The 16,509-nt window shown below is 34.7% G+C and overlaps 1 protein-coding gene across 1 annotated transcript in view; it reads left to right on the forward strand.

Annotated features, from left to right (window-relative positions):
• Nucleotides 1-4,710: 4,710 nt before the first annotated feature.
• LOC108771006 (adenylate cyclase type 6) overlaps nucleotides 4,711-16,509 on the forward strand; it is a 146,824-nt gene continuing 135,025 nt past the window's right edge. The window contains exon 1 of the mRNA XM_018522846.1: nucleotides 4,711-5,228. The gene's annotated coding sequence lies outside the window, so the exon portion shown is untranslated. The remainder of the gene's footprint in view (nucleotides 5,229-16,509) is intronic.

Raw genomic sequence — 16,509 nt, forward strand, 5'->3', positions numbered from 1 at the left:
ACACACACACATATATATATATATTATTATATAATAAAATAATTATAATTATTAGTAGTAACTAAATGTTTATTATATGAGTAATATTATATATATATATGTATATATACAATTAAATACCTTGCTTTTTTATTGCGTAAAAAATTAGCTAAGCTCTTTAAAATTTACCAGTTAACGCCGTGTTAATTTTATTATCGGATTTAATTTTTGCGTGAGAGGATCAATGCGATCGTGCATGAAATTGTTGATGGAAGTAATTAATAGATACTATATCGTATAAGGATTACAGTTGGTCCATCACGACGGCAATTACACCAGAATGCGTTCTACATATCGACGAGATTACTGGATTCGCTTTGGGATGAAAACCGGACTTAATCAGTTCTATATTGTACGGTGTCGATCTCATTACGAAATCTGAACGATTCACCGGAATTCCGATTACAAATCCACGTCTCACACGATCAACCTGAATTTTCCGTGGAATTCACGCATCGTTATTCATATCTCGATCCCACAACTTTTGGGGATTCACTCATTAATGAAAGTTTATCCAAAGCACTTTCGTTTTCTTTTTGTTTCGCATTGTATCTGATATGGAGCTTAACTAGCAAGAAAAACAGCTTGAACGAAGTGAACAAAAAGCGCAAAGTTAGTCAAACTCACGCGAAAGTTGATAAAAGCGGAAGTCTGCTTCGTGGTAATTACTGTTATAATGTTATAAATCTAGCCATTATCCCATTATGCGGTTTATATACACGCATATTTCCGGATTTAGAAACTCTGCCTGTAATGACCTACGTATTGACGTAAGTAAACTACGTAACACCAATAATTCTTCGTTAATTTTACGTCGATATTGTAAGCGTGATATATTTTTTCACTTCGGAGGGGAGCCTCAAGAGTTGTTACAGTAATAAAAAGCTTGAATAAAGCACGATAAATTCTATTTCTAATTCTTATTTATGTATGCACACACGAAAACTGTCCTACGATTCAAAAATCCTTAATTTTATTTACCGACTCCACCTTCAAGTAAATTTTTTCTCAAAATAGAAAACTTTTCCCGAGTTCCTAGTTATCACAATTATCACAATTATATAAAGAAATTTTATTTCGTTGCGTTATAGGATTAATTTTATTATAATAAAAAATTGCTATATTTACTTAATTTTAAATATAAATAATATTCATAATTACTATTTATAATAATTTTATTACTGTAAAGATTTAATAAACAATAAATTCTATTAAAAGGCAATATATTGGAAGATTATATTCATTAATATAATATATTTTAATAAAATTTAAAATCTCTCTCTTTCTCTCTTTCGAACAGAAATACATATACGTACAATTTGGTTTTATAACTGCAGCATAATCGCCCGGAATAGCAACGCGCAAAACAATTCTCGTTGCATCTCGTTGCATTTACGAATTTATAGTCACACTTCTATAGCTTAGAGAGCTCGAGAGGTACCTCTTTTATTTCTTACCAGGATCAAGCTAAAAGAAAAAGCGAATCCCAATATTGGAATTGTCGGTAAAATGGATCTTCTAACAAAGAGTTAGCGAAACACCTTGTACATTATCCGCTATACCCGTATTTACCCGCTGCCCCTTTTTAATTAAAACGTAGCCCGTAGTCAACTGTCTCGACTTTTGCTCCACGTAATTTGCTATATCTGTGGCGTCTTTGTGATCCACTTTGTGGTTTCGCGCGATGTCGTTTGTCGCTGACGTTTAATACAGATATATCGGATATTATATCGAGGTCGATTGATAGGCTTCCGCTATTTGCCAACCGGACTTCGATTATCCACCGACTGTCGGCTCAATCAACCAATTCCGTTGACCAATTCCGTTGGCCACAGACAATGGTGATACCTAACGAATCGCATACATCTATCGCCAGCTATTGTTATCGTATTACACAGTGTTACATCTATTACTTCTCATTAGATCTGAATACAATGTCAAATATAATTATATTACACAGTAACAAACATTTTATATTTATGTTGGAAACGGTCTATTTGAGTCTTTATTAATTTTGTGTTAAATTTTTAATATATTCAAATGTGTTAATTTCACATAATGTGATTACGTTATTTAAATAATTTGTGTTAAATTGATATCCAACATTTTTTAGTATCAAAATAATACAGTTTATAAGTAAATGAATAAATAACATAAAAGTAATGTATTTCAAAATATAAATTTTAAGATCAATGAATAAAATGTATTAATTTAATATGCCATAAATATTAATTTTACTGAAAAAAATTATTTTCATGGTTTGTTTCTAGACCGCATCAGTATTATTTTATGTTTATTTTTCTAAATAATATTTGCGTTACCTTTTGAAATATTCATCTTGTGTTAAACTAACACATAAATTTAAGTGGATCGTTTGGAACATATGAAATGTGTTAAATTCAACACAAATTTTCCAACGATGCATGTATATTATTTTTAAATTTAGATATTCATGGAATTTGTTATTATTTACTTCTCACTTCACTGTACCATTTTGTCCATTCCGCATATAAATAGATTTATCTTTTTTGTCTAGATTTAAGAGCACAACCAATTCACATGATATGTTATTATACTTTTGAAACTAACGAAATCATAATTTCCTCGGAATAATAATTCTTATTTTTCCCGTTTTTTTTTCTCTCTCTCTCGCATTGCCGGCGCGCTCCAACAATTCTTTTAATATTACATTTCTTCTCCATTCAGGACTCCTAAACTCGATTCTTATAAGACTTGGGCTTAAATTGCGCTATTGAAAAACGCGCATAACGCGGTAGTTATGAATGGAATAAAACCCAGCTTCCCTTAGAATCCTTCTTTAATTTTAGTGGTTACCCCGCCTCTGACCTACTTCTACATAAATTTAGTTATTCATACAATTAAACGTAAACAAATTGAAGGGGAAAAAGATTTTCTCATTCTTCTTTTCATCAAGATGTTAGACGCAAGCACGGATATAGACCTATTTCTTTTTCCCTTGCAATTAGATCCATTTCGAAAGATATCTCTCTCGGGGTAAGCTTCTACTCACTTTAAGCGGACACACCCCCGAGAGCAGCGGACTCATTCTGCCTTCAACAGTTTACCGACATCCGTCGATGACCTGTCAATACTTAACATCGACAATAAATATCGATCGATGTTAGGACTAGCTCCTCGAGGTCGGCGAGCGACGGAGGACTGTCTTGTGCGCGGCGCGGCGCGTCGCGACGTCGACGGAGCAGCCGCGTCACGTGACGCCGGAAATCGGCGTGAAACACGGAGCCGCGCCGCGCGGCATCGTCAGTCAACCTCAGTTGGCGCGCGGCATCCGTGTGAGACGTATCGCGCACGTTATGCACCGGAAGACCGGTCGATCAAACCGGTCGACGAACCCTTCACACGAACACTTTGCGAAATCGCTTACCCCGTCGATCTAAGACTGAGTCGAGCGATCCCGTCCCCATTCTGCTGGTGCTGGTCTTCGAAGAAGCGCGCAACGTGAACGATCATCGATCGAACAAAGTGTGATTCGCTCCTCTCGGATCGAAGTGCATCCCACTGATAAGAGTAAAGTCTGAAATCCACGGGGGAAGGAAGAAGAAGAAGAAGACGAAGATAAGAGTGCACCGACGAGTGATCGACTCTCGGAAGAGTTCTCTTGAAGGAAAGATCTTGCGTGAGAGACCAATGGAGATGATCGCTCGATTCCTATCGGACGTGGAAATTCGTACGAAAGTAACCATTTGAAGTCTCGATTAATCATAACGTCGGTTTCGGTCAAAGAGGAGGATCGAGGAGGAAAGTGGAAAGGAATTTGAGAAAGACGTAGGTCGTAATGTAATATTTCGATCTTAAGATCGGCAGCCATCGCGCCCTTAGGACGATAATCGTGGCACACACATCCGTGCGACTACACGTGTTAGGGACATTAAGGGAACGCGTGTTGCGAGCATTAAGAGCCCGAGCATCGAGAACACTTCGCGAGGAAGGGAACCGAGCGCCGATAATCGAGATCGATCTCGCGTCGATTAAATTCAAAATCGGGCCAAAGGGAACGTCGGAGCGGAGTCGAGTAGCTGCATCGAATTGCACGCGAGTTTCAAATTGCGCACGATATAGTCTAGATTAGTCTAGAAAAATAGAATAAAAATAATGAAATAATAGAAGAGAACTTTGAGAAAAATTGTAGAATCCTGGATATATAAGAAGCAACGCAGTGAGTGTTCTTCAGCAGCTGGCTAATTGAATAAAAGTTTCAAAACATGATATCCCGATATCGCAAATAACATAAATTTCAAGTAAGATTAGAGTACGTAAGAACATAAAAAAGGGGAAAATAGAGGGTGAATGCTGCGGAGATATGAAGCGGTCCCATGTGGTTGGTATCGCTCAAATTAAAATTTCCGGTTACGTGTTAGACGTTATTTAATTCCGTGAAAAAACAGATGGGAAACTGGCAGATCCTGAAAACGGTTGATAATTTCAAGGGTACTTCTCGAGATAATATTATCCTCAAGCTCGTACATGTGAACCGTTCGTGAAAAAAGTATTTCTGCTTCTTTTGAGAAATTTATAATAACAATACTCGCGGGAGAAAAGAGCGAGGCACCGCTTCTTCACTGCTTCCGTGGGATTTGCGAGTAAGAAAAATGACTCTGGAAAAATTACGCTAAATGTAGCAGCAATAAGCGAAGAGAAAAAAACCATTTAATCCCGGCCGGAGGAAAATCATTCCGCGAAGAAATCATTTCTTTCCTGATATCGTACACACTGAATTTGTTGCATCTCGCTGGATCGCGATCCGGATGATCTCCAGCTAAGGACGATCCGGTCGACGACGAGCTTCGAGAACCCGACTTATAATTCGACGCTCTTAAATGCCACTATCTCGACGCGTGCATCGTCGTTGCCCTCGAAATCCCTCTGTTCGAGACACTTGGCACGCAACGCTTCAACACTTGAGAGATAAAGACAACGATTTCTTTTTTTGCGCGCCGCTTCGTGTTCGCGAATTCGAGGGAGCCTGCTGTCCGCTGTTGTGCTTGAAAAAGCTCAACGCGTCTCGTAAAGAGCCGATTCGCGATAATCGTGAGATGCTGCCGAGAAGAATCTGAAGAGTTTGAGAAGTTTGAGAAAGAAAGAAACAGAAAAGCGCAGAATATCCTGTAACGATGGAAGACGCGTTAATGTTCAGCGCATGATGCGAGGTGAGCGTCTTTTCACGTTTTTCATGTCAGAATTGTTGGAATTACAGAAAATAAAATGTGGAAAAATTTTTTCAGATATAACGTACATAAAAAAGGGGATAAAAATTTTTTTGAAATGCAACGCGCATGAAAAAAATATAAAAAATAATATATATGTACAATAAAAAATATATAGAAAATATATTACGCGTGTATGGTTTCAGAGTTGATTTTTTATTCAAAGAAATTTCAATCTGTCGTATAGCGTTTACTTCTCGAAATCGAATAATCTTATAGTCGTATTAATATTACATTGAGTAATTCTTCATGTCAAAATTATTCAGAACAGAGTGATTTGTCTTTTCGAACAAGAATTTGTTATTACTGCAAGAAGGATATTAAATTTCTCGGCTTGAATTTTTCGTTGCCGTTGCGCAACGATGATTTTCAATTATTTTTGTGCAACCCGCCGATCCTGACGAGAGTTAGCGGACGTTTGTCACTTTATCGCGAAGGCAAAGGCGCGCAGGGTGCTGAATTCCATTAAAGTTTCCATTACTTCAGAACTTACGACGAGAATGAAAACTGTGTTTCACCCCGAGAGTAACGGTAGATAGTCCGTGCTTGCATTATAAAGTATTTAATGATCCGATATTCTTTACTTCTTATATCGCAAAAACGCATTGACTCGGAAGTGTTAAAAAGAATTGAAAAATGTAGAAAGTGGCATTCAATTAAGGAAATAATTAAGAGATTAATTCCATCGCTCGATAATCGATGCGTAAAACTGTAGATAATTCCACGAATCCTGAATAGATTTATTTAATTACTCGAGCATTTTAAAATTGTTCTATTATTTCCAACCTTTCTAAATTTTCAAATCTACGCAGGATTAGTAAGATATTTTCTCGTCAATCAAATTGACGATAATCGAATGAATTAATAGTAGAAACTATGACATATGCAAATACGTCTCAAGATTGAACGTCGAGGCGAAATAAAAATGCGCGAGTTTTATCATCAATTAGTATACCGAGCTTGCTAATCATGTTTGCGAAGATACACGAAAGTCCATGAACGTGCAGTGACGAACGACGGCAGTAAAGCAGATTTCTCGCTGATAGTCTTACAAAGAAACAATTTATCTTGCAATAACTAGACTGTTTATCTTACAACACAGCAATTGTGTCTGAAGTTGCTTTGCTCGTCTCGAGAGTAAAGAGATGTAATGTGCAATTTTTAAAACAGATAGATTGTTTCAAGATAGATTAAGGTATCTGAATCGAATAAGACCAACACTGAATAAGGCTCACTTTAAAATTTATGACTTAAAAACGTGCTTTACGCGTAGAGTATATATTTAAAAAGATATATCGTAGGAGAAGTAGATATAAAGGGATCAGAGAATTAAAGTGGACAGTAACAAATTTGTTTAATGCAACAAATCTTATGACGAAGTGCATGTGTGAGCTATTTTTATAACTAGTTACTACAAAGTTTACCAAGTGAACACTATTTTAGTTTACTATAAAATATATTATAATATTATTTTTAACTTCCTAGCTATGAAAAAATAACAAATAATTCGAGTTTTTTAAATAAGTATATTTTCTTAGAAACAGTGAACTCTTATTAAATAAGGCCCATTTATGTGATTATTATAGATATTGTTATTTGTTTGTTATTTGTGAGGTGTTTACGCCAAAGGATAACGATTTTCAATACTGCTAACTTTTAAGAAGCTAAAATTGTATTCAAATTGCTACAAATTACTAAAAATAAAAAGAATAATTATAGACTAAATTAAAGATAATGATGATGTTTAAGAATAGAGTAAATCCTAAAAGATTTCCTTTTTATTATTAACAGTTAATTCTGAAACGGATTTAGATAGATAATGTTTAGTTTCTTTGTTAATTTAATTTAATTTTATTTTGATCCGGATCTTATATCGATGTACATGTAATAAGATCTAATGCACAGACTTTTACTATTATAAGTAGACTGCCAACTTCGCCTCCGCATGTCTGAAGACAGCGCTGGGCAGCGCCATATTTCAGTTCCCTCACTCACACATGTATAAATTACATGGATAATCACTGCGTAAGTCAAAATTATAATTTACAAGACTTACATTCAGGATCTATTTACAGGACCTATATTCATATTACTTCCTATTTTATATCGACTTTTGCAGTATGTCATACTACAAATTATCATTCTTTATATTTTTGTTTTTCGGAACATAATAGAATGAAAGGCCACCATGAAATGACATTTGACATTTGTGATAATTTCTGTTATGACTAACGTAATGTTTTCACATAAATTCACGCGATACTCACAGAGAGAACGTATACATACGCATACGAGAACTGAAACAAGGGCAACTCGGAATTAAGTTCATTTCTTTCTATCACATTGAGTCAGCAGTCTATTCATATAAGTCTGTGGTCTAATGTCAGAGTTTAAGAAAAAATTGTTTCCCATTTATATAAAAATGTTCTGTATAAAATATATATTTTATTTTGTGAATGAGTGAAAAAAAATTTTATTGTCACTTTATTTCAATATTTCAATATACCAAATAAATAGAATCTAAAAATTAAAATCAATTAGATGAACCTTATTTAGCTCAAGTACTTTATTTCCAGATGTTCTTATAATTTGATTTTGCATTAATTTTATCTTATTATATCTATTATAAATCATATAGCAATTTTAGATATTTGCATTTAAATTTGAATTCCTATTTCTCGCCGGAATATTTCGTCAGCGCATTATAAAATCAGTTCGGTTTAATGCAATAGACAATTAAAATCTCCGCACTTTTCTCAATAATTATGATGTTTAACTCATATTTTAATTGCGGAAAAATATGAGAGCAAAACCTCGCAGCATCCTATAAAATTAAATAATTATCGCATATTAAAACCTCGCTGTTTGTTGAATTTGATTGTTACGCTCTTATTTTCCGAAAACCTAGGTTTTATTAGATCTCACCGCAAAAATTCAATTTCCTGTCAAATCGGGAAAACTAAGTTTTCCTGTATATATAGGGACGCGCCTGTACGCGCAAAACGAAATATCAGACTACGTTAGCAATCAAAACTTCTTCTCGGACGCGATACGGAATTTCGACGTCAAGAATCGAGGCGACGGTGATGTCGGAAGTGGTCCTTCGCTGCCGTGTCGCTAACTTCCTCCTATCGCGTGTATCGTGTCACCCGATCCTGTCGCCGGGCGTTACTTCTTCGAGGCGGAATATCGAGTTGGGGCTTGGAACTGATCTCTCGAGCTCTGGTCACTTGGACCAATTGCGACTCGATATGCTGACGCGGTGCCTCGAAACGCGCTAAATTGAATTGTGGATTCGGCTACAGATTATTTTACGCAATTTTCCAACGCGGAAAAGCGTAATTATTTTGCAACGAACGCTATTGTTTGAACTTTATTACTTACAGCACGGTTATTAATTCCTCCCAGTCTCGCAGCTCGAACTAAAAGCTCTTAAAGAACAAAATAATCTCCAGCTTTGATGGATATTTATTGGATATTTGCGAGCAAACTTGACTTTACCATCATACACACCGTCATGCTCTCGCCCGATTACGCCCGAACCGCGCGTTTGTAATTAATTAATATTAATTGCAATATCGAAACGTTCGCGGTGCGCCACGCCGGAGGTTGGCTCTGGCTCGGATTTATTTCTAACATATCGATAGTGCGGTACGTCCGCACTCACGCTGTTCCGCTGTATCTTCCTCTCCGTGGGGCAGATTACATTACCGCTAACCGAATTCCGAGCAGTATGAGAGCACACAATTCGGAATGGAGCTCGGGATTGAGTGCGGAACTCCATCTTGCTCATTTTCGCCTTCTACATTGTCATGTGTTTGCGCGCGCGTGATTTAATGCCCTGTTTCGTTGCCGCCTTCTCGACAAACGCTTCAACCCCGATATTTGTTCTCATAATATTTCCCTCTCGTGCATTGAATTTATTTAATTCGCACATGCGTGTACACACACACACGCGCGCGATATTCATGACGTCGGTAATGTTAATATATCCTATACTTGTTTCACGCACCTCGATCATTGCACGTGCATTATTGATAACCTCCATGTGAAAATGAAATTTTAATCACCGTTCCTAATTAAATCAATCCCGGTTTGTTATTACAGGCAAACTCTGTAAGATAATAATACGGGCGGACTGGAAGTTTCCACTTTACAATAATTCGAACTCCGGCATTCGCAGCTGTATCGTTGTTACATTCTATTATAAGCTATCACCGTTACACGTATTATCGCATTTGTTGTAACACGTTATTATTGCAAGCACAGATTATTATTGTAACTGAACTATATATCGGAAATGATTATTGTAGATGTTTGTTTTAAAATCGATGACGCGACAACACTTCGTCTGGTATACTTTTATTGTAATATACACTCCAATGTAGCTTTCCATAAACAATCAAGGTTCAATTATAAAATAGTGTACAAAATAAGTCATATATGTAGAAACTCTGATTATTAAATTGATAATTATCCTTCCGACATGTTATTAGTTTGCTGCAGTAACAACTTAATGTAACGGTAAACCAGTCTAGTTAAGTTTTAATTGGGGAAATCTGTACAATATCGTTAATTGAGTATAAAAAGCAAAATAATTACATACGTATATTAATACATTCATTACTAACCAAAGTCAACATCAATTTGTTATAATATATAATTTTATTGCGTATTATATCCCAATTAATATATATTTCCTTGGCATGATTAAATCTTAAATGACGCAAATTAAAGAAGAAGTTATACGTACAAAGTTAAATCGATAAGGTAATATGAACAAGGAAGTTCTATGATCCTTTTATGAATGTCAATAATGTGAAAATGTCAACTTGGTCGACAAAAACTTTTGCAAAACAACAATTCCTCATGAATTATGCAATAACTCACTGTCAAGTACGCTCCTATAATTATAATGTAAATCGATTTAGCGCACATAGTTTTTCGCGATAAATATCGCCCACTGTGAATTTGTCAGTAGTACAGTCAGGCCTTGATCGGACGAGGCTACGCGCGCTGGCCATGAGGGTACTTGCTTTCGCAATCGTTGAGCGAACGTTTAAACACGACGAGAAGATAAAAGGAACATTAAAATCGAATCGATAAAAGAGAACGATGGCCTCGGTTCGTGACTTGTCAAATCGAGCTGAAGAAGACGTCTGAGTAATGCGATCGTGTCAGTTCGATATATACCGATAATACCAATGTATATACTTGTTTCTAATGTCGTATGCAGATTACTTGTTCAATAGTATACACGGAGAGAATTTTCCTTTAAAATTTACCCTGAATATATAGTATTTGTGGTACAATATAATATTTTAAAGATTTTTACCATGCACTTCAGTAAAATTAATTGAACTTATTTCGTACTTTATTGTAGTTTTATTAATGAATAAGAGAGATTTATATTAAAATTCGTCGAAATACAATATTATATCCCACGACTATCATATTTTCAGAATAAACTCTAAGAAAAAATTCTCTCCATGTAGGATATATCGCGAGATGTCGACGGGTATTTCGAATACCGTCAACATTACTTCGTGTGCAAATTGCGATATAGAAACGAATTTTTACATTGCAGGTAATTGTTAAAATATTCACCCCTTTTCAACACAAAACAGCGTCAAACATAAACTTGTATTTTGTTTCAAAGAGAAAATAAAACGCCTATTGCAATTTTATCCGATGCAGTGCGATTTTTTTACTCGGTATTTCGCGTGGATGTCATTTGATATAGAAATTCCATACGTGAACACTCATATTATGATATATTATTTCAGTTTGAAAAAAAATATATATGTATTAATATATACTCCGCACTGAAAGAAAAGATTGGTTGCTGCAACCCATTAAAAATACTATGCCGTATTCAGCCAATCTTTTCTTTCAGTGTGATAAAAACTTCATTGCATTTTTTTGAGCAATTACTAAACAAATAGTTTATAAACTTCTGTCTAGTAACTGAGAAGTAAAACTACTTAGAATCCTAATCAAGATGTAACCGAAAACAAAAAAGCAGGATGAGTGAATAATGGACAATATATGGACTGCGCAGTATTTTAAAGATGATCCGAAGAGCACGCTATCAGCGCCATTTGTGTAATACATTTTTATCTCACGTCTAATGGACGACGAAGATAGAATGACACAAATAGCGCTAATAGCGTCTCCCCGAATGCGGTTTAACTAAATTTTAAAACGATTTATTAATACTAGACAATAACTGGGCGTGTCTATACAACTTGCACATATTTTTATCAGGGAAATTGCTTCAGCCACGAATAAAACTCTATTAAGACCACAATATTGCTGCAACTAATGAAAATACAGTAATACTAGACAATAACTAGATGGGTCTTGGAAAATTGTATATATTTCTACTAAATACTACTTGGACTGCATTTGGGAAGACACTATTAACGTTATTTATGCCATTCTATCTTTATTAGACATAAAACAAAGATAGAATGACATAAATAGCGCTTTCCCCGAATGTAATTGATGATAAATGAAATGACAAATCGACAATGTTCCTGTTTTATGAAACCGTAAATGAACATTCGAATGCAGTAAAAGGCACAGAAAGTAACTGAATAATACAAATTGCTAATTATTTCATCGCTTTAACAAAACGAGCGGACATTATGACACTTCAGTGACGTATCGGCATTTTCTTGCGATTTTGTCGCTGTTCAACGATGTGCAAAAATACTACCAATTCTGTCGGGTTAACCGACATGTCCGTATCGAGGGAAAATCGCAACCTCCTGCAAACGTTAATTAATCGTAGTTTCGCCCGATTGAATTTCACAACGAGATAGCGACAGGCGCAAACGCGTTGCCACTGATATAATTAAATATCGTTATCGGTTTATCACCATCGTGGAGCGTAATTCAGGTATCTTGCATTACGTTAATTGAGCTCGCGTTCACCAAGTGAAGATATTCTTGGGTGGTAATAGCGCCATCGATGATTCCTTCGCGAATTTCGTTCGATAAATCTATGTAACGCATTACGGTCTAAGTAGCGCATACCACCCGTTACTAAACGGGGCGTAAAACGCTAAGCAACCTCGCGATCGAAAACACGATAATGGCTTGAAGCTGGCTCGTTAATCTTCCTTAGAGCGGACAACCTTATCGCGTATCGACTTCCGCGTTTAAAGAATAGTCACATCTACCTAAACGAGGGATGGAAGTGTGCGCGATGTAGGCACACTCGCGCTGTTTGACAGCCATCGAGATTCCGCATGCCAGATACCAGCGTCCGGCCGCTGCGTGTTTGCACTACGTGTGTGATTTCAGATCGGAACACTACAATTAATCCTAGAATACGTAATGTATGTCAAACCTGCTATATTTACTTTACTGTATAGTGTATATATATATATATATATATATACATATATCTCAGGGAATGGAAGTAACTCATAACGAAGTTACAGTTACAAGTTACTTTTTTGGTAACTTTACTAGTAACTGCGTTAACTTTTTTTCTTTGGTAACTGTAACGGTAACGAATTTTACAGTTACTTTTATCGTTACTTTGCACATGTTGGACACGATACGATACGAGCCACTTACACTGTAAAAAAATTTCGTAAATTTACACATAAGTGGTGCGTTCGGGGAGACGCTATTAGCGCTACTTCTGTTATTCTATCTTTGTTGTTTATTAGACGTAAAACAAGGATAAAATGATAAAAATAGCGCTAATAGCGTCTCCCCGAACGCACCTATAATAGATGTAAAATAGATTACATGATTAGTCCTGTAGATATAAACAATCATGCAATTTTACAGAAATTATGTAATTCCACAAAAATTATGTAAATAGCAGGATATTTTGAATATTTTCTGTAATTATCCAAATTTTAGCAATATTACGTAATATAACAGAAATTTTTCGTGTATTCTTAAATGTATAATAATATATAGTGCGAAATGTATTGTCATATTATCGTTCCTGTAACTACACATACGAGTACACATTGTAATTGTACTTCCACTATCTGCTTAGTTATAAACCAAGAAATTATTATTTGTGTAATGCGAATTTACAAACGTGTGGACGTTTACAACTATAATTATAGTGGGTCTCAAAATTATTCAGTACAATAGTTATAATTTTACCAAAAAAAAGCTTTTGATTGATCGGAGAGGAAGGTTTATAAATCATTAATATGTACAAAACTGAGATAATTATTTAGAAATCGAGATAATTGTTACTTAATATAAACTTCCAAAGCTTCAGAAACGTGTTGAACTTTCCGTTGGAGGATCCACTTCAGTTGGGAATCTGTTTGTGACTCACGTTTGACGAAAGACTCAATAAAATGATTCGAGATATGTATTGCTGAGGAGGACTCCAAAGAGAGTCGAAACGTTCGAAATAAAGAAGATTCCATACAATCGATTAATAGTACAGATTTTAATCGTTGGCACCTTCATCAGCCTGTGACTCATATTGGCCTTGTATGGATTGTTTATTTTTATTTGTAATTTTATATGACAATTTTTTACAGTGCATAGCGCTTGAGACTAGAGAAGCCCCTAGGCCCGTCCGCTGTGATTGGCATGGTATATGAAAATGTGCTTCTTATAACTTTTATAGTGCTTTATGTAAGTTATTATTATTTAAACATTACACAATATTAGCTCGATTAGCTTGTTAATCTATTAGAGTAGGTTAAAATGAAAATATTCAGTACATCGTTGATTCATTTTCTTAACAGTCGTACTGTACAGGCTCATCGTAAGATGAAATGACGTCTTGGGGCAATATGTCACTACTTTTGTTGGGGTAAAAATGCCAGTAGTCATTTTCTCTAATATATAGGTACATATACATATATATACATATATATACACATATATATATTATATACATTATACATTGAATATATTGTATTTTTTTGTATGTGGCATATTACCCCCATGTTGGTATATTACGCATTTTTCAGCACTTTCGTATTTCTTTATTTTTAATAACAAAAAATAAATATATTTGATTTAAATTATACACAAATCATAAATAAAGGATGGAAGAAAAAGATCAGTATGTAAAGTTATTTTAAATTGAACAAATAATTACTCAAAAATCTAATTTCACTTAAGTGTGGCGTATTCCTCCGACTTACCCTATCTACAGTGTATCTATATATCCAATAAAATAAGATTATTTAATTAAGATTGATTATTAAAATTAATATAATTGCAATGCATAAATATTATATATTAATCAATTAATACATATAATTCTCTTTAAACTATCACTTTAAAAAAGCCGGCAAATTTTTTCCGTAAAGAGCTAGATAATAAATATTTTAGACTTTTGCGGGCTCCAAGAGGAAAAATAAAAGTTTTTATACATACTCTCTCTTATATTTTATAAGGAACAAGAGAGAATTTTTTTATTGATGAAATTCAGAATATAATAATTATATACGGGCCGTAGTTTGCCAACTGCTGTTCGAAAATTGATTCTGGATGTTTATTTTCACTCTGGAATACTTCTTTCGCAGAGACCACGCATTACGTGATCGAGTCCTTCGAGTAATGATTTTAGTTTTCCCTACTTTTCTTTCTCATCGAAAAAATTAACTTTCTACGTCCAAGGAATGGCTACGCTTCACCCTCTGGAGATTCGTTCAATAAACAGGATCGGGGAGGCAAACGCGAATCGAGGCGAGATCACGCATGTTGTGCCATCCTGCACTGTATTAGTGGGCGTTGAATGGAACCCTCATTGGATCCGTACATATCGGCAACAAATAAACAGAGCATGAAGCGTAATAATTCTCTTATCGCCGATCATCGCATAATCGTTCTCGCGTGACTCGTTCGAATCGCTTAGGTAATCCAGACTTCGCTCGAAACGTCTCGTACACGCATGAGTGTTTCTTTTAATTCTAGGCAAATGTTTTTTAATCGCGAAGGATGCATTAGTAGCGCACGGAAATAATAAGTTTGTTGAAGTATCTAAATATTTATATAGATAATAAAATTATTAATTATTTCATCGCTTTAACAAAACAAGCTAAATAACTAAATATAGATATAAAAACAATTTTATTTCAAGCTGAAGTACTGATTGCTGGCTCACCTGACGCCTCAATAAAAACGTTTCTAAGATCACAGAAGTAAACTATAGAAGTAGCATTCAAAATATGTATCTCGTACTGATGATGGTACAAAAGTTGCCGAGACATCTCTTATTAATGAACTATTCAAAGAGTATATTATAATTTGTTTTAAAAAAAATTTAGCGTACTGATAACCGCAATAATTTTTTATTGCCCATTTTTCAATCACCTTTTTTGTTTAAAAATAATTTTATTCAACCACCAAAATAATTATGTAGGAATCTCAAGCATGATGAGGAATGCTGTAAAAAGTTTTGACATTTTAGCAACTAGTTTGAGTTTCCTACAGTAGATATAATTATTTTATACTATAATTATTTTGATGATGACGAAGTTATTTTCATATCCGTATCTAATTAAATTTTCAGCAAAACCATCTTTACCGTGTGAAATAAGTTCGTATTCACAATCTAAATCGCACTTTATTGATAAATGAGCGCATTTATTTCTGAGATTCTACAGAGGGATAAAGCAGGTAATAAAGAAGAATACTTTACCGTTTTTAATTAATATTAATCAGCAAACATTTATATTAAAATCTTTAATTTATGTAGGAGCAACATATTAAATGTAAGGTATAATTAATGAATATTTTCGCAATTTAAGTCCAAACTCGGTATTAACAAAAAAGTAAGAAGTATAAAAATAAGGACAATCTAAAAATGGGATATAACATAAAATATAGGCTAAATTTCAGGAATAGTGTTTCTTGCAATTTAGGAATAATTCTAATAAATAAATTACAAATTTTACGTATTTATTATTTATGTATGTAAACAGATCAAAATATAATTATTATATATATGTAAAACTGTACAATATCCTCCCTCCTATGATCTTGACCTTGACATATGTTGTCAAGGTCATGACCCTGAATAACCTCCACCAAGTTTTAGCCGTCGCTCGTCCTTCGTTAAAAAGTTATTAATATAAAAATTATGAAAAATGATGTTTCTTTTCTATACGATATGAAACAAAGATTTGAACTCTTATCCCACCTCCCCCCTGCATAGAGACAATTAATTTTGTGGATCCAGAAAGTGTACGCCTCTGAAGCAGAGGGAAGGGAGGGG

The sequence above is a fragment of the Trachymyrmex cornetzi genome, unplaced genomic scaffold (genome assembly GCF_001594075.2).
Source record: "Trachymyrmex cornetzi isolate Tcor2-1 unplaced genomic scaffold, Tcor1.1 scaffold138, whole genome shotgun sequence".
Classification (NCBI taxonomy): domain Eukaryota; kingdom Metazoa; phylum Arthropoda; class Insecta; order Hymenoptera; family Formicidae; genus Trachymyrmex; species Trachymyrmex cornetzi.